This window comes from Aquarana catesbeiana, linkage group LG07 (assembly GCF_042186555.1).
Source record: "Aquarana catesbeiana isolate 2022-GZ linkage group LG07, ASM4218655v1, whole genome shotgun sequence".
Classification (NCBI taxonomy): Eukaryota; Metazoa; Chordata; class Amphibia; order Anura; family Ranidae; genus Aquarana; species Aquarana catesbeiana.
Genome location: NC_133330.1, coordinates 326,077,851 through 326,101,804, shown reverse-complemented (window position 1 = coordinate 326,101,804; position 23,954 = coordinate 326,077,851). Strand labels below are relative to the sequence as shown.

The window sequence follows — 23,954 nt, the reverse complement described above, 5'->3', positions numbered from 1 at the left end:
GGATCCTGTGTAAATCGTGCACTTCGAATGGATGTAGGGGAAAACCAACTATAAACAAACAGGTACAACTTATGGAGGAGGATTTGTTTCAGCGCTGGTTATCAGAGGCCATTCACTTCAGTGGGTATATGTAAGGGTTTACAACCACTTTAAGGTGTGCACAACGTGTGTGCACACACGCTGCAATCCATTATTGCAAACACATGCCTTATTTATTTATTTATTTTTTTTACGACTACTTCATTCTACGAACAGCAGACTGTTGTGCCGCTCCGCCATTGCAATGTGTGTGTATGTGTGTGCTGTGCTGCAAAGAAATGCAGCAGGTCTACATTTTTTCCCCCAGTGCACACCAACACCATGCTTTTGATACAGACAGCCATAACATTTGTTGTGTTCTTGCCTTGAGCAACTCTGGGTTTTTTTTTTTTTTTTTACATAGCAAGCAGTTTTTCTAAAATAATAAATGGGTCACTCTAGGGGAGACTTGTCAGGCGACTCAGCCACCTGACAAGTCGCGTTCCGTTCCGTACTATGGAAGTGTTCTAATAGGAACGACTCAAGTCGCTCCGACTTAGAAAAAAAAGGTTCCTGTACTTCTTTGGGACGACTTCAGGGCAACTTGCATTGACTTCTATACAGATGTCATTTTTGCAAGCTGCCGCTGAAGTCGTGCGCGTGTCGCCTTACAGAGTCGCGCTGCAAGTCGTGCCGCCCCTCTGTGAAGCGGGGCTAAACACCAATAACTCAAAAGCTTTATTTTTCTTGTTACAGTATACATGGTCAGCTATGAGCTCTTTTAGGCTGGGTTCACACATATGCGGGGGGCCGGTTTCTGTGCGGTTTCCATTCAGCGGTTCAGGTGCAAAATTTGACACTTAAATTGCACCTGAACTGGACTGCAAAACGCACAGGACCCTTTTAGCTTTAAACTCTGGAAGAGACCAGGCCATTTTTTGCGTTACTTTGACAATTGTACAGTCGTGCAATGATGCACCCAAATAAATTTTAAGTCCACACACACACACACACACAAATGGAGCTTTCTTTTGGTGGTATTTGATCACCTCTGCGTTTATTTTTTGCGCTATAGACAAAAAGAAAAAAAAATAAATAATATTTTCTACTTTCTGCTATAAAACATATCCAATTAAAAAGGAAAAAAAATCTAATTTCTTCATCAGTTTAGGCAATATGTATTCTGCTACATATTTTTGCTTTGCAGGAACACGGGATCAATGCCTTACTGACAGATCGCTGTTCTGCTTGTGTACAGAACAATCAGGTGGTGTTGGCAGACATCGGGTCCACAGAGAATCACAGCAGGAGCGAGATGCCCCCGGCACGCACTCGCGCCCGATACCCGGAAGTGCGGGATCACACACACGATCCTGCGCAGTGCAGCCACCTTGTAGCAGTAAAACTGCTACGGGGCGATCGGCAAGCGGTTAATTCGCATCTCATCCGATTTGCATATATGTGAACCGTGCCTAATAGAGAGGTGTGCGCCTTGCCAAATCATGTCCAATCAATGTGTAGAAAAAAAAAAAAAAAAAAAAAAAAAAAACAAACAACCATCTCATCAGCCCCCCATTCACATTAGAGCGATTTGACACATCACATCGCATGCCAAATTGGAGCCTATTGCCGGCAATGGCACCATCCCAATCGGTACCGACTGTAGATTAATGAGAAAAAAACCCCACATTAAATTTAAAACAACTGTACTATCAGGCTGCAACATAACAAAAGTGAAAACAAGTGAAGGGGGCCTGAATAATTTATGAAAGCATTGTATATGCAGAATTTAGGATTCTGGGCAAATCATGTCTGTGTTAGCCTGACTGTGCAAGAAATGCACGCCTTCTCTCATGTGTGCTTTTTTTTTTTTTTTTTTACAAGCATTTTAAAATAAAACACACATTACATATTTCACAAGATCGAGGAACTTTGCCACTTGTCATGCAATTTAACAGTTGCCATCAATCAAATCCAGTGATGCGGGAGCCGGAGGGGGGGGGGGGGGGGGGGGCTGAGTCCTGCTGTCTGTCAATACAGGAGCACAGACGCACGAGTGCCCTGAGGGAGAGCGGCTCTCCAACGGGGCACTCGAGAAGAGGAGGCGCGCTGCTGAGGGACCCCAGAAGAAGAGGAGGATCGGGGGGGCACTCTGTGCAAACCAACTGCACAGCGGAGGCAAGTAGGACATGTTTGTTTCTGCCTTTACAGCCACTTTAAAGTTGCATGACAAGTCGCACCATATTTTTGCCTATGGAACCACACAAAATCAGTGCGACTCCGACTTGCACAGATTTTGAAAACGGTTACTGGACTATTTTTGGTGATTTTGTGTGACTCAGACATCTGTGCATGAAGTCGCACAGATGTTGGCAAGCTGAACGTGAAATCGCACTGACCAGCGACTTTAAAATTGCGCTGAAGTAGTGAGATTTCAAAGCTGCATTCAGTGTGAACCAAGCCTTAAAGGAGGGGTGCTCAACCTAAGGCCCTCCAGCTGTTGCGGAACTACAAGTCCCATCGTGCCTCTGCCTGTGGGAGTCATGCTTGTAACTGTCAGCCTTGCAATGCCTCATGGGACTTGCAGTTCTGCAACAGCTGGAGGGCCACGGGTTGAGCACCCATGCAAGTTAAGGGACAAGTACACACCAGCCCATAAAGAAAAACGAGCCATTTTTCTACAGGAGCCGGTGACTGTTCTGTGTGGGCGGTGGAGGACGGTGTGTTGTGCTTTTATCACACAAGGCACAGTTTACCTTTTTATTTTATTTCATTTCTTTCTATACACTACAAGTCAGCTGCACTGAAGAGAAAGGCCTTGTTCACACGGGCATATTACAGCGTGTGCCCATGCGAGGGCTGCATTTACCCACACAGGGATGCACAGGTATTCTGCACATACCCATGAAGGCAGTCCCATTCATATTAATTGGGACACAGTGACCACCACTGGGATTTTTATTTATTTATTTATTTTTTGCTAAATAAAGACCCAAAATTTTGGAAAAAAAAAAAAAACCCAAAACGTCTCCATTATAAAATGTTGCAAATAAGTAATTTTTCTTCTTCCCTGATGTGCACTGATGGGGGCTTCACCGATAACCAGGGCCCTGATGGGGGGGGGGGCCCCTTCACCGATAACCAGAGCCCTGATGTTGGAGGGGGCTGTGCCGATAACCAGGGCCCTGATGGGGGGGCTGCACCGATAACCAGGGCCCTGATGGGGGGGCTGCACCGATAACCAGAGCCCCGATGTTGGGGGGGGGGGGGGCTGCACCGTTAACCAGAGCCCCGATGTTGGGGGGGGGGGCTGCACCGTTAACCAGAGCCCCGATGTTGGGGGGCGGAGGGCTGCACCGATAACCAGAGCCCCGATGTGGGGGGCGGAGGGCTGCACCGATAACCAGAGCCCCGATGTGGGGGGCGGAGGGCTGCACCGATAACCAGAGCCCCGATGTGGGGGGCGGAGGGCTGCACCGATAACCAGAGCCCCGATGTGGGGGGCGGAGGGCTGCACCGATAACCAGAGCCCCGATGTGGGGGGCGGAGGGCTGCACCGATAACCAGAGCCCCGATGTGGGGGGCGGAGGGCTGCACCGATAACCAGAGCCCCGATGTGGGGGGCGGAGGGCTGCACCGATAACCAGAGCCCCGATGTGGGGGGCGGAGGGCTGCACCGATAACCAGAGCCCCGATGTGGGGGGCGGAGGGCTGCACCGATAACCAGAGCCCCGATGTGGGGGGCGGAGGGCTGCACCGATAACCAGAGCCCCGATGTGGGGGGCGGAGGGCTGCACCGATAACCAGAGCCCCGATGTGGGGGGCGGAGGGCTGCACCGATAACCAGAGCCCCGATGTGGGGGGCGGAGGGCTGCACCGATAACCAGAGCCCCGATGTGGGGGGCGGAGGGCTGCACCGATAACCAGAGCCCCGATGTGGGGGGCGGAGGGCTGCACCGATAACCAGAGCCCCGATGTGGGGGGCGGAGGGCTGCACCGATAACCAGAGCCCCGATGTGGGGGGCGGAGGGCTGCACCGATAACCAGAGCCCCGATGTGGGGGGCGGAGGGCTGCACCGATAACCAGAGCCCCGATGTGGGGGGCGGAGGGCTGCACCGATAACCAGAGCCCCGATGTGGGGGGCGGAGGGCTGCACCGATAACCAGAGCCCCGATGTGGGGGGCGGAGGGCTGCACCGATAACCAGAGCCCCGATGTGGGGGGCGGAGGGCTGCACCGATAACCAGAGCCCCGATGTGGGGGGCGGAGGGCTGCACCGATAACCAGAGCCCCGATGTGGGGGGCGGAGGGCTGCACCGATAACCAGAGCCCCGATGTGGGGGGCGGAGGGCTGCACCGATAACCAGAGCCCCGATGTGGGGGGCGGAGGGCTGCACCGATAACCAGAGCCCCGATGTGGGGGGGCGGAGGGCTGCACCGATAACCAGAGCCCCGATGTGGGGGGGCGGAGGGCTGCACCGATAACCAGAGCCCCGATGTGGGGGGGCGGAGGGCTGCACCGATAACCAGAGCCCCGATGTGGGGGGCGGAGGGCTGCACCGATAACCAGAGCCCCGATGTGGGGGGGCGGAGGGCTGCACCGATAACCAGAGCCCCGAGTGGGGGGGGGGGGGGGGCTGCACCGATAACCAGGCTAAATATTGTACTCAGTGTGCCCCGACAGATCAGCTCTCTTTTCCTAACACGCTGTCTGTGTGAGGAAAGGAGAGCCGATAACCGGCAAGTCTGTTTACATCTGTGTGAGCGGTGATTGGACACAGCCTATCACATGGTAAAGGTCCGCTGTGATTGGCCCTTTACCCCGATCTGTGATCTGCTGTGTCCAGACGTCCTCTTTTTACTGCTGAAACTTCAAATAAAATACAAATTTCTTACCCCATTGATTGCCAGGCGCTCGTTTATCCTCATTTCTTCTGCTGTGTCCAAGGCACACAGCAAATCACTGACATTTCCCGATGCACGCATCAGGGGGTGTGCAGGAAGCGCATACTCAGGAGGACGTCCAGAGACACCCTCCCAGAACCGGAGAGCTGAGCTGTAGCCATATATGAGTTATAGCATGGTGGGCAAGGGGTTAATTGAACAAGCCAAACGTCAGAAGTTGACTGGCTACCATACACATCAGCACCAGATTCCGAGTGCTCCAGTTTTTAGTAAAATCAACCCCATTGCCTAGCTTACCACGCAGCTGCTCAAACTCCAGTATTTTCTGGGTGTGCAGATCAGGGGTTCTCACTTCACTGGCAGAACGTTGGCGTTTGAGCAGAGCCTGCGAGGATCAGCATAACAAGCAGGCAACTAACACAAGAAGGTCAGCAACGGCGCTCTATTCTCCTCCCATGAAAACAATTCCTTAGCAAACTGAAAAATTACCCCCGGTGATCCAGCAGCAGAAGATTCCTTGAGGCAAGACCAGATCACCTCCAAGGACGGCACCCCTAGAAAGCAGCAATTTGGGAGCGATTACATTGAGGGTTTTACTTACAGAACCATGACTTCCAAATACTGCCGCTCAACAGCGCCGGCAAGAGTTTTACATCCCAATAAAATCCACACGTGTGCTTCAAAATCCAGTCCTAAAAACAGAAACATAAATAATTACACAAACATTCATTTTCAAACAAAATAACAAATAATAAAACAACCCTGAAGCCCATTTTGTAAATTTTCAAAAAAAAAAAAAAAAAAAAAAACCATCATAAGATCCAGGAACATTCCTCCCCAGCATATTGTTTCTGGCATTACAATAACCTACAAAACAATTACACAGGTCTTCCAGGCAACGATCGTTTCCGTGCATTCTGAACAAAGCCTTCCGATAATCCTCTGTTTGGAGCGCGCCTCGCCAGGGGCAAAAATAAATAAATAAAATGTTAACCCCCGTGCAAACCAAACAGAAGCTTTTATTTGCTCTGCCATTTGTTCACAAACATACACAACATCCAATGACAGTTCCACATAGTTACACATTTCAAAAACAAATACTAAGTAACCATGCATTGCAAAAAGACTACTAAAGGGCCTTTCAGACTAAAACATCAGTTTTTTCCGCGTTTAGCTGCGTTTTACCGCGTTTGCATTTACAAGCGTTGGAAAAATAAAAAAAATTTAAAAAAGTAAAAAGTTTTGTTTTTTTTTTTTTCAAAAAATAGCCAAAAATGAAAAATGCCTTTAAACGAAAGGCGGCTAAATGCGAGTTACCGCGTTTGACGCTTGAAATGCCTCTAAAACTCAGCGTCTGAACTCTTTTTTGCTTTCCAAAAAAGGCCTCTAAATGACTATAAAAGCCCCTGTGTACATGTATTGATAAGATAACAGAGGAGAGTTCAGGGGCAGTTGAAAAAAAATGCCCAACTGCTCCTAAACGTCCGTTTACCAGCAGCAGTGTACATGAGGCTAACACGTTTTTTACCTTGCTAAAAAAAAAAAAAAAAAAAAAAAAAAAAAAAAAAAACCAACAACACACAAACCCACCCACAAGAAAAAGGTTTCCCTTTAAATCTGTTGGGACTCCTCACACCACTGTGCTGCAGGTGCGGTGCATTTTGAAAAGTCCTGCTTAAAGCGCAGTTCCACCCAAAAATGGAACTTCCGCTTTAAGGGAAGGTGACCCCCTGACGTCATTTTTTTGGGGGTTCCAGCTCCCACTTCCTCCCGGGGCACCGCGGCGCTGGAAGGAAGTTCACATCTCCCCCCTCCCTCTCGACAATCATCTGGGACACGTCACAGGTCCCAGATGATTGCCTGGACAGTCACAGTGCGGCTCACGCATGCGCAGTGCATGCCAGGCTGTGAAGCCACAGCCGGGAGCCCACAGTGACAATGCTGGCGCCGCAGAGAGGAGGGGGGGGGGGGGATGAGCGGGGCTTCGTTCCCCCGCATTGCTGGACCCTGGGACAGGTAAGTGTCCGATTATTAAAAGTCAGCAGCTGCAGTATTTGTAGCTGTCGACTTAATATTTTTTTTTTTTCCCGGCGGAACTCCGCTTTAAGGCTCGGTTCACGCTGCTGCAACTGCAAAGTCACACGACTTTGCCCTGCGACTTCCTGCCGACTTTTATGCTATTTCGGAGCCTGTGCAAGGGCTGAAATCGCACTCAAGCCAGACCAATATTAGTGCAGGAACCTCTTCTACTGTCAAGTCGGGGCAACTTGTGTAGCGTCAGGTAAGACGGCTCTCATAGGGAAACATTAAATTTGACAAATCATCTGACTTGGGGGGGGGGGGTCTCACAAGTTGGATCCCATGTCGCAGCAGTGTGAACCAAGCCGTAAACAAAAAAATTGCAGGTCCCCATTGAAGTGAACATAAAAACGCATCAAAAACACACCTGCATTGTGTTTTTTGGTGCATTTTTGAGTCACATGTCCAAGTTTCACAGGTACACGCTGGGTAACTGGCTTCCAGAAAATGCATCAAAAACACAGCTAAAATGCATTTGTGTTCTTGATGCATTTTTTTTTCAGCAGAGCAGCGTGAAAGCAGCCTTATTCATTTCTATCATTTAGGTCTGGTTCACACCTATGCAGTTTGCTTTTGGTCGTTTCTGCAGTGCCTTTTGCATTTTTGCACTTGCGCCCTTTGTATTTTATGCTTTTTTTTTTTGGCCAAATTGTTGGGCAGAAAAAAAAAAAAAAAAAAAAAAAAAATTGCAAATCGTGGCAAAACCACACGTTTTTCTTCTCCATTGAACCCAAAAAAAGAAAAAAGAAAAAAAAAAAAAAAAAACACATTTTGTATTTATAAAAGTCCCTGACCCTTGCCAAAAATGCAGCAGCTCAAAAAAAAAAAAAAAAAAAAAAAAAAAGCATAGATGAGAATGTATCCCATAGGAAACCATGTTAAAAATACTGTAGTGTGTTTCTATAACAAGCACCAAAAAAAGCATAGGTGTGAACTGAGCCTTAACGTGGTTGTAAAAACAGACGCTTTTTTACATTCATGCTTTCTATGCATGAAGTTAAAAAAAAAAAACACCTTTTTTGAGTGCAGCCCCCCCCCCCCCCCCCAACACCTCCTTATACTCACACAAGCCCAATCTTGATCCAGCGATGTTCACAAGAGCCGGGGGCTTCTCCCTCCTCAATGGCACAGATACAGCAACAGTAGCCATTGGCTCCCTCTGCTATCAATCATAGCCAGTGAGGAGTGGGCGAGGGCGAGACACGTTCTGTGACACACACAGAGCCGGCTTGGGAGCGAGCCCACATGAGCGCCCCCATAGTCAGCAGCTTTCTATGGGGGCACTCAGTAGAGGGGGGGGGGGCCTGGAGCACCGGCGGGGGACCTGGGAAGAGGAGGATCTGGGCTGCTCTGTGCAAAAATCATTACACAGAGCAGGCAAGTAGAACAACTTTGTTATTTATATAGGTAACAAAAAAATAACCTTTAGAATCACTTTAACCCCAGTAGGCCAGCGCCCAAGAGATTATTATTGGTTCCTCTTTCTTCTCTCCCTCTGATGAAAAGATAAACCTACAATCAGTTCTTTTATTGCTCTCATGTCCCCCCAGGACATGAGTATGTTAAATGAAACACCTATAACAGTCTCTAGTGACCTAAAAATGTTCTAGAATCCGGTCTTTTAGCATTTTAGGACTCCTTTCACAATATTAGTCATGTTTGTCAAACAAACGTCCCCCCGGATCCTTCCCAGAAAAGTGATCCGGGAGGGTTGCTTTTCACAAAACGGTGAAAGGAGGATTGCAGGCGTTCAGGAGGTGATACTGCAGCCACCCGTGGACATTTTCATTTTTTTTTTTTTTTTTTTGTTCTTTTGTTAACTCTACCGAATGGCGATTTCGCATTGTGGGACCGTGCCAAGTGTTTGGCTTGTGGTTGTGGCGAGGTCACATTTACTTACATGGGAGAGTCTGACAGGTGGTGCCGTCCGTCAAACTCATTTGTAGGGAAGCAAAAAAATAAAAAAAAACCCTGTGAAATGCTCATATTGTGGAGGCGCCCGTGGACTGATGTTTCAGCTCCGAAAACAGCCACCCAGCAACATATATAAGCAGCGCGTGGGTGTGAAAGCCCTTTCTTTTGCCACTGCACATATGCTTTACGGTTGACAAGAGGGTAAAAAGGGGAGTGGGCACCTGGTTTTGACGGGTACCAGCTCCCACTTCCAGGTGGTCTTGCTGCAATGATATCACCCGGAAGTTCTACCCCCTCCTCCTCCTCCCACCACCGGGCCACTGAGAAAGCACAGCATGCTATCAGCCACGAGGCTTTACTGCTGGGTTTCCCTTAGAAGCAATGGCGGTGACAGCACCCCAGAGCCAATGGAAAAAAACAGCCGGTGTGCCGACATCGCCGGATTCCTGGACTGGCAAGCGTCCCAATATTAAAAGTGAGCAGCTACAGTATGTGTAGCGGCTGACTTGATTTTTTTTTCTGAAGAAGCCCGGAGCTCCTCTTTATGGAGTTGGGAGTCATCATGGTTATAAGTAACGATCGTCAATTGTACTCATTACACTAAAAGACGCGTTTCGAGGCTAGAATATGCCAGTGCCTTAGTTTAGCGGTGTTACACAAATGGAGTCTCTTCACAGTAAAGCTATATATCTTTAGCTATTCAGTTGACACCTATGCGTTTAATGCTTTCTGCAGAAACTTACACTACAGTCCATTCAACATGGTTTCGTATGGGGCACGTTCACTGCTATGCTTTTCTCAGCCCCTGCGTTTTTGGAAAGGGTCAGGAACTTTTTTTAACCACTTGCCAACCATATAAAACTTATGTACACGGCGGCAAGGTGGCACTGCTGCGCCGGATAAGGTATCGAGTACGTGATCCGACCCTTCCGGATAGGGGACACGCACCGCTGCTGGCCCGCTTTCGCTGTGATTATACACAGCAGGAGCTGATCTGCGGGTACCGCAAACTCAATGTCCCGCCGATCATACGGTGCGGAATGGCAGTCTGTCTATGTCAAGGATATGCAATTAGCGGACCTCCAGCCGTTGCAGAACTACAAGTGCCATAAGGCATAGCAAGACTCTGACACACACAAGCATGACACCCAGAGGCAGAGGCACGATGGGACTTGTAGTTTTGCAACAGCTGGAGGTCCGCTAATTGCATATCCCTGATTTATGTAAACAAGGCAGATCGCCGTTCTGTCAGTAGGGAAGGCATGGATCCTGTGTTCCTGCAAAGCAGAGACATGGATCCATGTCTTCCCCTAGTAAAAGCACCTCCCACACTGTACAAACACACAGGCTAGGCACAGTTAACCCTTTGATCGCCCCTGATGTTAACACCTTCCCAGTTAGTGTCATTAGTAGAGTGACCGTGAACATTTTTTTATGCACTGATCACTGTATTAGTGCCGGTTCCCACATCGCATAGATTCACAGGCAGTTCACACCGCCCTATGAGAACTGCTGCGGATGTCAATAGAAAGTTAATGACACCCCCAGATCGGCTTGCATATCGCAGTGCGAACTGTCAAATGGTGCAGGAATCGGATTGCGTGGGTGTGCCATATCGCAAAAAATGGCCTGGTCCGTGTCCACTGGTAGGTGGGCAGGCGCAAGGGTGGCAAAGATGCCCCTGGCCGCCTGTGTGAAAGGAGCCTAATAGTTATATCTTCATGAACATGCTGGGCTTGTTATGAGACAGGAAGTTACCAGCACCACCAGGTGCCACACAGGTCAATAGAAAAACGTTTCAGAGCCCCTTCATCAAGGCAATCTCAGTAGTTACCGCCAAGCCCCAAAACGGCTCATTGGCACATTGACATAACATTCCATTTGACAATTTACTAAACCTGGTGCGCTCAATCCGATGCAGCTGTGCATGATAGCCAATCAGCTTTTAACTTTGGCTACTTCAATTAAGCTTTGACAATAAAACCTGGACGATGATTGGTTGCCATGCACAGCTGAACCAGATTTTGCACTCTCTAGCTTTAGAAAGTAATGTGTTCGTAATAAATCTTAGAAACACATCCTTGGAGTGCTGGTGACTCCCCAACCTCATATGTTGCGGTCACTATCAGCAACCTCCAAGTCGATTCTGCTCCAGAATCTCCAAGACCTTCACCTGTGCAGCTCTACGCCAGACTTGTACCCTCACCTGTGCCTTCCCAGGAGCCCTCTCCTGTGCCGCTCTACACCAGACTTGTACCCTCACCTGTGCCCTGCCGGGATCCCTCACCTGTGCCGCTCTACACCAGACTTGTACCCTCACCTGTGCCCTGCTGGGATCCCTCTTCTGTGCCGCTCTACACCAGACTTGTACCCTCACCTGTGCCCTGCTGGGATCCCTCACCTGAGCCGCTCTACACCAGACTTGTATCCTCACCTGTGCCCTGCTGGGATCCCTCTTCTGTGCCGCTCTACACCAGACTTGTACCCTCACCTGTGCCCTGCCGGGATCCCTTTCCTGTGCCGCTTTACACCAGACTTGTACCCTCACCTGTACCCTGCCGGGATCCCTCACCTGTGCCTTGCTGGGATCCCTCACCTGTGCCGCTCTACACTAGACTTGTACCCTCACCTGTACCCTGCCGAGATCCCTCTCCTGTGCCGCTCTACACCAGACTTGTACCCTCACCTGTGCCCTGCCAGGATCCCTCTCCTGTGCTGCTCTACACCAGACTTGTACCCTCACCTGTGTCCTGCCGGGATCCCTCACCTGTGCCGCTCTACACCAGACTTGTACCCTCACCAGTGCCCTGCCGGGATCCCTCACCTGTGCCGCTCTACACCAGACTTGTACCCTCACCAGTGCCCTGCTGGGATCCCTCACCTGTGCCGCTCTACACCAGACTTGTACCCTGCCGGGATCCCTCACCTGTGCCGCTCTACACCAGACTTGTACCCTCACCAGTGCCCTGCTGGGATCCCTCACCTGTGTCCTGCCGGGATCCCTCACCTGTGCCGCTCTACACTAGACTTGTACCCACATCAGTACCCTGCCGGGATCCCTCACCTGTGCCGCTCTACACCAGACTTGTACCCTCACCAGTGCCCTGCTGGGATCCCTCACCTGTGCCGCTCTACACCAGACTTGTACCTTCACCTGTGCCCTGCCAGGATCCCTCTCCTGTGCCGCTCTACACCAGACTTGTACCCTAACCTGTGCCCTCCCAGTAGCCCTCATTTGTGCGCTCTTTAGCTCCAGGACCCTTTTTTCTCCTGTCTCGCTGTGAACTCTTCTTAGCTTTCTACACAAAACACAAAAGGGGTCGATTTACTAAAACCGGAGAGTACAAAATCTGGTGCAGCTCAGCATAGAAACCAATCAGCTTTCAGGTTTTATTGTCAAAGCTTAATTGAACAAGCTGAAGTTAGAAGCCCATTGGCCACCCTGCACAGTTGCACTCTTCAGTTTTGGCAAATCAACCCCAGAGCATGAAAGGGAGACTTCAAAGAAAGAAGTCACGCTACAAGAATCTACAGTCCCTTTCAGATAAGAACTCCGAGTCTGGCCGGGACAGATGACATAATAATCAAATTAGTGTGAAAGTCTAGCCAGATGGACGGTTTTCTATTGTTGCACTCCAGTAACAACTGTCAAGCTTTGGCTCTCTGCTCACACAGTGGCTTTATTTGTTAATTCTATCACTATCTGCATGGAGTTTGCATGCTTTCCCTGTGACTGTATGGAATATCTCCGGGTACTTTAGTTTTCTCCCAGTCTCCGAAGACTAGCTGGGATGTTAACTGGCAACGGTATAAATTGGCCCTATTGTGATGTGCTACTGAGGGCACCCAAGATGGCTGCCTCACTGCTACAACACCAGGGGGGCAGTCCCCAGGGAGAAAAGGGCTATAAAAAAAAAAAAAAAAAAAAAAAAAAAGGCAGATACAATATATTGTCAAAAGTATTGGGACTCCTCCTTTAGACCCCTTTCACACTGAGGCGCTTTACAGCCATTATAGTGCTAAAAATAGAGCTTCTCCTGTCACTCCAATGCTAAAGCCCTGAGGGCATTCACACTGGAGCTGTGCACTGGAAGGAAGTAAAAAAAAAGTCCTGCAAGCGGCTTCTTTAAAGGCGCTTTAGGAGTGGTGTATACACCACCCCTGCCCATTGATTTAAATGGGCAGCTCCACTGCAGCTGCGCTTTTAAACCTTTTTCCTCCTGAAAAGCGCCGCTAAAAACGACGGTAAAAGTGCCGCTAAAAATATCGCCGCTTTACCACCGATGCCCGGGTGGTTCACTCTTCTGGGAAGGCTGTCCACAAGGATTTAGGACCTCACACATGTGCTTCTGGAAGAACGGTCAAACATCCCCATAGACACACTCCTAAACCTTGTGGACGGCCTTCCCAGAAGACTTGAAGCTGTTATAGCTGCAAAGGGTGGGCCAACTCAATATTGAACCCTACGGAGTAATGCCGGCCATACACGGTTCGAATTTCGTAAGAATTTTCTTTCGGAAAATCGTATGAAAGAATTTTCGTATGAATTCCGCACCATTAGTGGGCTGCAACAGCGGCCGATTTTCGTGCGGCAATCAAATTTTAGGAATCGGACATGTTGAAAATTTTTGGAAAAACGAACGATTTTCTAATCAATGATGGGAGAATCGCGCGAGAAATGTAATAAGAAAAGAAAATTTACGGAGAGAAAAGAAGAAGATTCCCGGCTGCGAAAATTCTTTTCTGTAGCAACATGCGGTGAAATTGAAGGCTTGGTCGGCCGAATTTCGAAAATCAATGATGGCGCCATCGGATCACAAAAAAAAAAAAAAAAAAAAAGACGAACATTCTAACTTTTGAAAAGAAAATTCGTTCGAAATTCGACCATGTATGGCCTGCATAAGACCGGGTTGCCATTAAAGTGATTGTAAAGGTTACATGTTATACTTGCCTCCACTGTGCAGCTCGTTTTGCACAGAGTGGCCCCAAACCTCGTCTTCTGGGGTCCCCCGGCGGCTCCTCCCCACATCAGATAACCCCCTAGGAGAAGCGCTCTCCCGAGAGGGGTTTCCTTGCAGGCGCGCTCCCAAGTCCAGCATTCGGCGTCCATTGCCGCCGAATGTATGACTCGGCCCCGCCCCCGCGTCATTGGATTTATTTGAGCCAATGGCTGCGCTGCTATCAATCTATCCAATCAGGACACGAAACACCAGCCGGAGCTTGTGTGCTTGTTCCCGTCATACAAATTTTGGGGCTCAGGCAAGTATAAGGGGGGTTCGGGGACGTTGCTTCATTAAAAAATGTTTTTCACCTTAATGCATTAAGGTGAAAAACGGCGAGGGTTTACAACCCCTTTAAAGTTCATGTGCGTGTAAAGGCAGGCGTCCCAATACTTTAGTAATATATTGTGTGTAGGCCTCGGCAGTGTACTGGAGGAGATTTCACAGTTCAACAAAAAGTAACAAAAAAGAAAAAAAAAAAATTGATACAGGAAACCAACACCTCAAGCTGAAACATTGTGGCAAAACAAGTTTAGAGATCTCAATTAATAAAAAAAAAAAAGAAAAAAAAAAAAAAAAAAAGCAACAACGTAAAAATATTCTGACAAAAAGAACGAACAGCTGCTGCTTATCTAGCAACAGCACCAGAAAACTTTACTGAAACCGATAAATTAGAAGACAAAGCGAGTAAAGTAAACAGACTACGCTATTTGCTATAAATCATGCGGCACGTTGAATTACGTCGTATAAGGCGGAGTCCACACTGGCCTAAGAACAAGGCGTTAAAGACGCCCCTCAAACGCCTTTGTACAAGATTCAATAGACAGCACACTGTGCTGATCACATGACAGAAACCATGAAGCGTTGGCGCCGCTTCGAAATTGAAGCTTCGTGTCGAGTCAGGAGGAGCTGAAGCTTTTCAAACGCCTCCCATTCAAGTCTACGGCAACGCTCCACAAGCGCTTGGCAGGCGTTTTCGGCGTGGTTTTGGGGCGTTAAAAATCTGTCACTTTCCATTGTAGGAGCAGTTTGAACGCTCATCAAACGCTACGAAACCGCGCACAGGAGAGAGAGTTTTAACGCTTGTAAAACGCCCCATCCTAAAGCTCATTGACGCCCGTCTGACGCCCTTACTATCGCTTTACAGGCGCTACAGGAGCGTTTGTTGAGCGTCAGTAATTTAGCGAGTGTGAATAAGCCCTAAAAAACTCCTGTGTTGTGCTGTCAAACTTCCGTGTGTGTTTGCGGCTGACGTGCTTGGCAAGTTTGGCGATTGTTGCCCACATTATGTTTGTAGACTCTCACTGATAAACCTGATCAATATTTAATATGTACAGAGACAATGTTTTTGTCATCGGATGGAGTAGCCAAGGTTTGGCTCCCGTCAGGTTAACCACTTAAGGACCGAGCCGCTTTCTGAGCTTTGTTGTTTACGAGTTGAAAAGTTTTTTTTTTGCTAGAAAATTACTTAGAACCCCCAAACATATACATATATATATATATATATCACCCTAGAGAATAAAATGGCGGTCGTTGCAATACTTTGTCACACTGTATTTGCGCAGCGGTCTTACAAGCGCATTTTTTGGGGAAAAAAAAAAAAACACACTTATTTTAAATTTAAAAACATAAGACAACAGTAAAGTTAGCCCAGTTTTCTATATTATGAAAGATAATGTTACGGCGAGTAAATTGATACCCAACATGTCACGCTTCAAAATTGCGCCCGCTCGTGGAATGGCGACAAACTTTTACCTTTAAAAACCTCCATAGGCGACGTTTAAAAAAAAAAAATTCTACAGGTTGCATGTGTTGAGTTACAGAGGAGGTCCAGAGCTAGAATTATTGCTCTCGCTCTACCGATCGCGGCGATACCTCACACGTGTGGTTTGAACACCGTGTTCAGATGCGGGCGCTGCTCACGTATGTGTTCGCTTCTGCATGTGAGCTCGGCAGGACGGGGCGCGTTTAAAAATTTGGGGTTTTTTTTCACCTTTTATTTTTACACTGTTCTTTGGAAAAAAAAAATAATAATTTGTCACTTTTATTCCCATTACAAGGAATGTAAACATCCCTTGTAATGGAAAAAAAAAAGCATGACAGGGCCTCTTTAATGTGAGATGTGGGGTCAAAAAGACCTCAAATCTCATATTTACACTAAAATGCAATAAAAAATAAAATTAAAAAAATGAAAGGTCAAAAAAAAAAAAAACAATAAAAGAAAAAAAAAAAAAAGCATTGAGACCGTGACATTTACAGGGCAGCTCCTCATAGTTGTCACCAGAACAGGAGGAGGAGAGAGCAAATCTCCAAATAGAGATCTGTGTTCTGGTGACAACTCTCCATTCTTCAAAGGGATTTCCTCTCATTTGTTATGTCTCCAGGACAGGAAATGAGGGGAAATCTCTACAATGGGGACACAGATAGCAACATAATTCCCAGATCCATACGCTACCCAAATCTAGACAGCAGGTTTTGCCTGGAGTTCCACTTTAATCTAACAGAATTCCTGTACACATACATCTCCTGGAGCCCCCCCATCCTGACACCCCTCTCTGTGTCCTGTACCCCCCCCCCTCCCCCCCACCTATAGATTATCCTTTTATACCCTTTTCTCCCCAAGCCCCTCCGTCACCCACATCCCCGCCTTCCCTATACCCCCTTCCTGGTGTATTCCCCCCTCTGGTGTACCTGTCACCCTCTCTACCCTGCCCCCCCTCCTCCCGTGTACCTCCCACCCTCACTATCCTGTCCCCCCCCTCTCTGGTGTACCCACCATCTTCCCTGTACCCTTTTGCTGGTGTAACCCCATTCTCTCCTCCCTTAACCACCTTTAGATGTACCCCTCTCTATCTTCCTTCAAAATACCCCCCCCCCTTTGCTCTACACTGTACCCCCATCTGTTGTACCCCCCCTTCCTTCCACCCCATACTCACTCCACAGCTTGTACCCCCCTCCCTATTTTTCCTCATCTCTCTCTTCCCTGTACACCTTTGCTGGTGTACCCCCTCCCCCATAACACCTCTCTGGTGTACCCCCCTCTCCCATATCCCCTCTGGTGCACGCCCCTCCCCCGTATCCTCCCTCTCTGTTGTACCCCCTCTCTTTGGTGTACTCCCCTCCCCCATAGCCTCTCTCTGGTGTACCCCCCTCCCCCATAGCCTCTCTCTCTGGTGTACCTCCCCTGTATCCCCTCTCTGGTGTACCCCCCTCCCCTGTATCACCTCTCTGGTGTACCCCCCTCCCCTGTATCACCTCTCTGGTGTACCCCCCTCCCCCATAGCCTCTCTGGTGTACCCCCCCGTATCACCTCTCTGGTGTACCTCCCTCCCCCATAGCCACTCTCTGGTGTACTCCCTGTATCCCCTCTCTCTGGTGTACCCCCCTCCCCCGTATCATCTCTCTGGTGTACCCCCCCATATCCTCTCTCTGGTGTACCCCCCTCCCCTGTATCACCTCTCTCTGGTGTACTCCCCTCCCCCATAGCCTCTCAGGTGTACCCCCCGTATTACCTCTCTCTGGTGTACCCCACTGTATCCTCTCTCTCTGGTGTACCCCCCTCCCCCATAGCCCCTCTCTGGTGTACCCCCGTATTCTCTCTCTCTCTCGTACCCCCTCCCCCATAGCCTCTCTCTGGTGTACCCTCCCCCCTGTATCCTCTCTCCCCCCCTCTGGTGTACCCCCTCCCCATAGCCTCTCTCTGGTGTACCCCCCTCCCCCGTATCACCTCTCTGGTGTACCCCCATAGCCTCTCTCTGGTGTACCCCCATGTATCCTCTCTGGTGTACCCCCCGCCCTGTATCCCCTCTCTTGTGTACCCCCTCCCCTGTATCACCTCTCTCTGGTGTACCCCCCTCCCCCATAGCCTCTCTCTGGTGTACCCCCCTCCCCCATAGCCTCTCTCTGGTGTACCCCCCTCCCCCATAGCCTCTCTCTGGTGTACCCCCCTCCCCCATAGCCTCTCTCTGGTGTACCCCCCTCCCCCATAGCCTCTCTGGTGTACCCCCTCCCCATGCATCCCCTCTCTCTCTCTGGTGTACACCCCTCCCCCATAGTCTCTGTCTGGTGTACCCCCCTCCCCGTTTTACCTCTCTCTGGTATACCCCCCCTCCCCCATAACCTCTCTTTGGTGTATCCCCCTCCCCGTATCACCTCTCTCTGGTGTACCCCCCTTGTATTCTCCCTCTCTCTGCTGTACCCCCCCCCCTGTATCCTCTCTGATGTACCCCCCTCCCCCATAGCCTCTCTCTGGTGTACCTCCCCTGTATCCCCGCTCTCTGGTGTACCCCCCTCCCCTGTATCACCTCTCTCTGGTGTACCCCCATAGCCTCTCTCTGGTGTACCCCCCTGTATCCCCCTCTCTCTCTGGTGTACCCTCCTCCCCTGTATCACCTCTCTCTGGTGTACCCTCCCGTACTCTCTGTCTGGTGTACCCCCCCCTCCCCCGTATCATCTCTCTCTGGTGTACCCCCTGTATCCCCTCTCTCTCTCTGATGTACCCCCCGCCCTGTATCCCCTCTCTGGTGTACCCCCTCCCCTGTATCACCTCTCTCTGGTGTACCCCCCTCCCCCATAGCCTCTCTCTGGTGTACCCCCCTCCCCCCTTTATCCTCTCTCTCTCTCTCTCTCTCTCTCTCCGGTGTACCCCCCTCCCCCATAGCCTCTCTCTGGTGTACCCTCCTCCCCCCTGTATCCTCTCTCTGGTGTACCCCCCTCCCCCATAGCCTCTCTCTGGTGTACCCCCCCATATCCTCTCTCTCTCTCTCTCTCTCTCTGGTGTACCCCCTCCCCCACAACTTCTCTTTGGTGTACCCCCTGTATTCTCTCTCTCTCTGGTGTACTCCCCCCCGTTTTACCTCTCTCTGGTATACCCCCCTCCCCCATAGCCTCTCTCTGGTGTACCCCCCTGCCCGTATCACCTCTCTCTGGTGTACCCTCCGTATCCTCTCTCTGGTGTACCCTTGTATTCTCTCTCTGGTGTACCCCCCCCTGTATCCTCTCTGGTGTACCCCCCTCCCCCCTGTATCCTCTCTCTCTCCGGTGTACCCCCCTCCCCCATAGCCTCTCTCTGGTGTACCCTCCTCCTCCCTGTATCCTCTCTCTGGTGTACCCCCCTCCCCCATAGCCTCTCTGGTGTACCCCCCCCATATCCTCTCTCTCTCTCTCTCTGGTGTACCCCCTCCCCCACAACCTCTCTCTGGTGTACCCCCTGTATTCTCTCTCTCTCTGGTGTACCCCCGTATCCTCTCTCTGGTGTACCCTTGTATTCTCTCTCTCTGCTGTACCCCCCCCTGTATCCTCTCTCTCCGGTGTACCCCCCTCCCCATAGCCTCTCTCTCTCTCTCTCTCTCTCTGGTGTACCCCCTCCCCCACAACCTCTCTCTGGTGTACCCCCTGTATTCTCTCTCTCTGGTGTACTTCCCCCCCGCGTTTTACCTCTCTCTGGTGTACCCCCCCCCTATCCTCTCTGGTGTACCCCCTCCTCTGTATCACCTCTCCCTGGTGTACCCCCATAGCCTCTCTGGTGTATCCCCCCTGTATCCCCTCTCTCTGGTGTACCCCCCTCCCCTGTATCCCCTCTCTCTGGTGTACCCCCCTCCCCTGTATCCCCTCTCTCTGGTGTACCCCCCTCCCCTGTATCCCCTCTCTCTGGTGTACCCCCATTCTCTCCTCCCCAATTTACCCCTATACCCATTCTCATATGTAACCCCATCCCATCAATACACCCCAACTCTCCCTTCCCCGTAGCCCTTTATTGGTGCCCCTCTCCTTCAATACACTTGGTCCCCGGTCTCTCACCTCCTCCTCGGTCCGTCGGTCCCGATTCGTCTCTCCTCACCTCACTCTGAGCAACTTGTCCGCCTGGTGCGCGCTCCCGCCAGGTTCCGCCCCCTTCCGAGTCGCGCATTCCCGCGGCAGCCCTTTCCCGTTACTTGAGTGACAGACAGCCCCGCCCCGCCCAGCTCTGCGCACGCGCAATCCCTTCCGGCCGGCCGGCCGGCCGCCTCTTAAGGTGGAACGGAGAGTTGCGGCGCTGTGTGTGTTCTGTGCGATTCCCAGCCCCGGAGTACCGACAGTGCCAGCAAAATCTATAGAGACCGGCATACCCCGTATTCCCATGTATAGAGAAACAACCAGGATACCGGCCATACATACCGCACAGAGATAATCAATATCATTATCATTATCCTCTTATAGAAAGTTGTTTTTTATCAGAAATGGAGACAAGAAATCGGTGATCACTTCCCCTCCATTCACTCATTCTTCACTCCCAGAGATTTCTTCATCTTTTTTTGCCCTGATAGTAAAATCCAGATTTTGGGCCTGAAGATTTCTTCCCCCAAAATAGAATACATGATTTTCTGCAGAAAAAAATGGTGGCAGTTGCAAGTTTTTATTCCGATAATTGCTCATCAGTGAATCAAATTAATATTTCCAGTGAAAAAAAATATACTCGTATTATATGTGTTACACACGAGGGCTGCATTCACACCGAAACGTCGCATTTTTGGGCGTTTTTTTTTTTAGAGCGTTTGTATGCGCGACTCTAAACGTTTTTGCACAGAGTTTTTGAGTTTTGCCATTTTTTAATTAGACAATAGAAATAGCAAAATATCATCTGTTTCATCATTTATTGGTATGTCCTTCAGCTTTTTCATCCGCTTTTATTTATTATTTATTTTTTTATGTTTTCTTTGTAAGGGGTTAAGAGTTAGGGGCTAAAGGTTAAGGGTTAATTTATTTATTATTATTTATTTATTTACTCATTGTTTATTTTTTTAGGTTAGGGGTTAGGGGTTTATATTAGGGTTGAGACCTAATATTAGGGTTAGGGGTTTGTATTAGGGTTAGGAGTTAGTATAAGTATTAGGGGTTAATATTAGGGTTAGGGGTTAATATTAGGGTTAGGGGTTTGTATTAGGGTTAGGATTTAGTATTTAGGTTAGGAGTTAATATTAGGGGTTTGTATTAGGGTTAGGGGTTAATATTAGAGTTAGGGGTTAATATTAGGGTTAGGGGTTAGTATTAGGGTTAGGAGTTAGTATTAGGGCTAGGGGTTTGTATTAGGGTTAGTGGTTAATATTAGGGTTAGAGGTTAATATTAGGGTTAGGGGTTTATATTAGGGTTAGGGGTTTGTATTAGGGTTAGGGGTTTATATTAGAGTTAGGGGTTAGTATGAAGGTTAAGGGTTTTATTTTAGGGTTAGGAGTTAGTATTAGGTTTAGGGGTTTATATTAGGGTTAGGAGTTATTATTAGGGTTAGGAGTTATTATTAGGGTTAGGGGTTAATATTAGGGTTAGGGTTTGTATTAGGTTTAGGATTTAGTATTAGTGTTAGGGGTTAATATTAGGGGTTTGTATTAGTGTTAGGGGTTTATATTAGGGTTAGGAGTTAGTATTAGGTGTTACTATTAGGGCTAGGGGTTAGTATTAGGGTTATGAGTTAATATTAGGTTTAGGGGTTTGTATTAGGGTTAGGAGTTAGTATTGAATATGGCAATTTATTCTTAAAAATCTCTAAGCAGTGGTAAATATAAATAACCAACACATGGTTAGGGAGCAAAATCTCTAATCCACTCTGAGAATAACAGACAGAAGAGATACACTGTATATACTATTGGAGGTTGAATCTGGTAAATATCATCAGACTCAGAGAACACATTTTTTATTTAGACCCCTTTCAGACTGGGGCGCATGTAATGTGCCCTGCTCCTACATAATGTGCCCTGCCCCCTGTAATGTGCCCTGCCCCCTGTAATGTGCCCTGCCTCCTTGTAATGTGCCCTGTTCCCATGTGCCCTGTTCCCATGTGCCCTGCCCTCATGTAATGTGCCCTGCCCCCTGTAATGTGCCCTGCTCCCACGTAATGTGCCTTGCCTCCATGTAAAAGTTTACTTTAAATGTAATTGTAATGCCTTCTATTACCTCCAGTCTATCAGCCTCCACCTTCTCTGGGTTCAGACGCTGATCTTCCCTGCACAGTCTTTTAAGTATTTTTTTTTAAACAAATAATGCATTCTTTATGCAGACCAACTAATTGGCTTGCTGATTAATCGATTATGAAAATAGTTGACAACTATTTTCATAATCGATTAGCTGTCAATTAATCGATTAGTTGTTTCAGTCCTAGTTAGGAGTTAGTATTAGGGGTTAATATTAGGGTTAGGGGTTAATGTTAGGGTTAGGGGCTTATATTAGGGTTAGGGGTTAGTATTCGGGTTAGGAGTTATTATTAGGGTTAGGGGTTAGTATTAGGGTTAGGGGTTTGTATTAGGGTTAGGGGTTAATATTAGGGTTAGGGATTTGTATTAGTGTTAGAGGTTTATATTAGGGTTAGGGGTTAGCATTAGGGTTAGGGGTTAATATTAGGGCTAGGGGTTAATATTAGGGCTAGGGGTTTGTATTAGGGTTAGGAGTTAATATTGGGGCTAGGAGTTTGTATCAGGGTTAGGAGTTAGTATTCGGGTTAGGGGTTAGTATTAGGGTTAGGGGTTAATATTAGGGCTAGATTTTGTATTAGGGTTATGGGTTATTAGGGTTAGGAGTTGGTATTACGATTAGGGGTTAATATTAGGGTTAGGGGTTCATTTTAGGGATAGGGATTTGTATTAGGGTTAGGGGTTAATGTTAGGGGCTTATATTAGGGATAGGAGATTGTATTAGTGTTAGGGGTTTATATTAGGGTTAGGGGTTAGTATTAGGGCTAGGGGTTAATGTTAGGGTTAGGGGCTTATATTAGGGTTAGGGGTTAGTATTCGGGTTAGGAGTTATTATTAGGGTTAGGGGTTTGTATTAGGGTTAGGGGTTAATATTAGGGTTAGGGGTTTGTATTAGTGTTAGTGGTTTATATTAGGGTTAGGGGTTAGCATTAGGGTTAGGGGTTAATATTAGGGTTAGGGGTTAATATTAGGGCTAGGGGTTTGTATTAGGCTTAGGAGTTAATATTGGGGCTAGGAGTTTGTATTAGGGTTAGGAGTCAGTATTCGGGTTAGGGGTTAATATTAGGGGTTTATATTAGGGTTAGGGGTTAGTATTAGGGTTAGGGGTTAATATTAGGGCTAGCGTTTGTATTAGGGTTAGGAGTTGGTATTAGGATTAGGGGTTAATATTAGGGTTAGGGGTTAGTATTAGGGTTAGGGGTTTATATTAGGGTTAGCGGTTAGTATTAGGGGTTAATATTAGGGTTAGTAGTTAGTATTAGGGCTAGGGGTTTGTATTAGGGTTAGGATTTATTATTAGGGTTAGGGGTTAATATTAGGGGTTTATATTAGTGTTATGAGTTAGTATTAGGGTTAGGGGTTATTATTAGGGTTAGGGGTTATTATTAGGGTTAGGAGTTAATATTAGAGCTAGGGGTTTGTATTAGGGTTAGGGGTTAGTATTAGGGTTAGGGGCTTATATTAGGGTTAGGGGTTAGTATTAGGGTTAGGGGTTAGTATTAGGGTAAAGGGTTTGTATTAGGGTTAGGGGTTAATATTAGGGTTAGGGGTTAATATTAGGGATAGGGATTTGTATTAGGGTTAGGGGTTAATGTTATGGGCTTATATTAGGGATAGGAGTTTGTGTTAGGGTTAGGAGTTTGTATTAGTATTAGGGTTAGGGGTTAGTATTAGGGTTAGGGGTTAATGTTAGGGTTAGGGGCTTATATTAGGGTTAGGGGTTAGTATTCGGGTTAGGAGTTAGTATTAGGGGTTAGTATTCGGGTTAGGAGTTAGTATTAGGGTTAGGGGTTAGTATTCGGGTTAGGAGTTAGTATTAGGGTTAGTAGTTAGTATTAGGGTTAGGGGTTTGTATTAGGGTTAGGGGGTTGTATTAGGATTAGGGGTTAATAGTAGGGTTAGGGGTAAATATTAGGGTTAGAGTTTGTATTAGGGTTAGGGGTTATTAGGGTTAGGAGTTGGTATTAGGATTAGGGGTTAATATTAGAGTTAGGGGTTAGTATTAGGGTTAGGATTTATTATTAGGGTTAGGGGTTAATATTAGGGGTTTATATTAGTGTTATGAGTTAGTATTAGGGTTAGGGGTTAGTATTAGGG

General features: G+C 48.1%; 1 protein-coding gene across 1 annotated transcript in view; it reads right to left on the bottom strand.

Annotated features, from left to right (window-relative positions):
- JAK1 (Janus kinase 1) overlaps positions 1-19,862 on the bottom strand; it is a 181,356-nt gene extending 161,494 nt beyond the window's left edge. The window contains exons 1-2 of the mRNA XM_073593803.1: positions 19,716-19,862; positions 5,525-5,615 (exon numbers count right to left, since the gene is read on the bottom strand). The gene's annotated coding sequence lies outside the window, so the exon portion shown is untranslated. The remainder of the gene's footprint in view (positions 1-5,524; positions 5,616-19,715) is intronic.
- Positions 19,863-23,954: the final 4,092 nt, after the last annotated feature.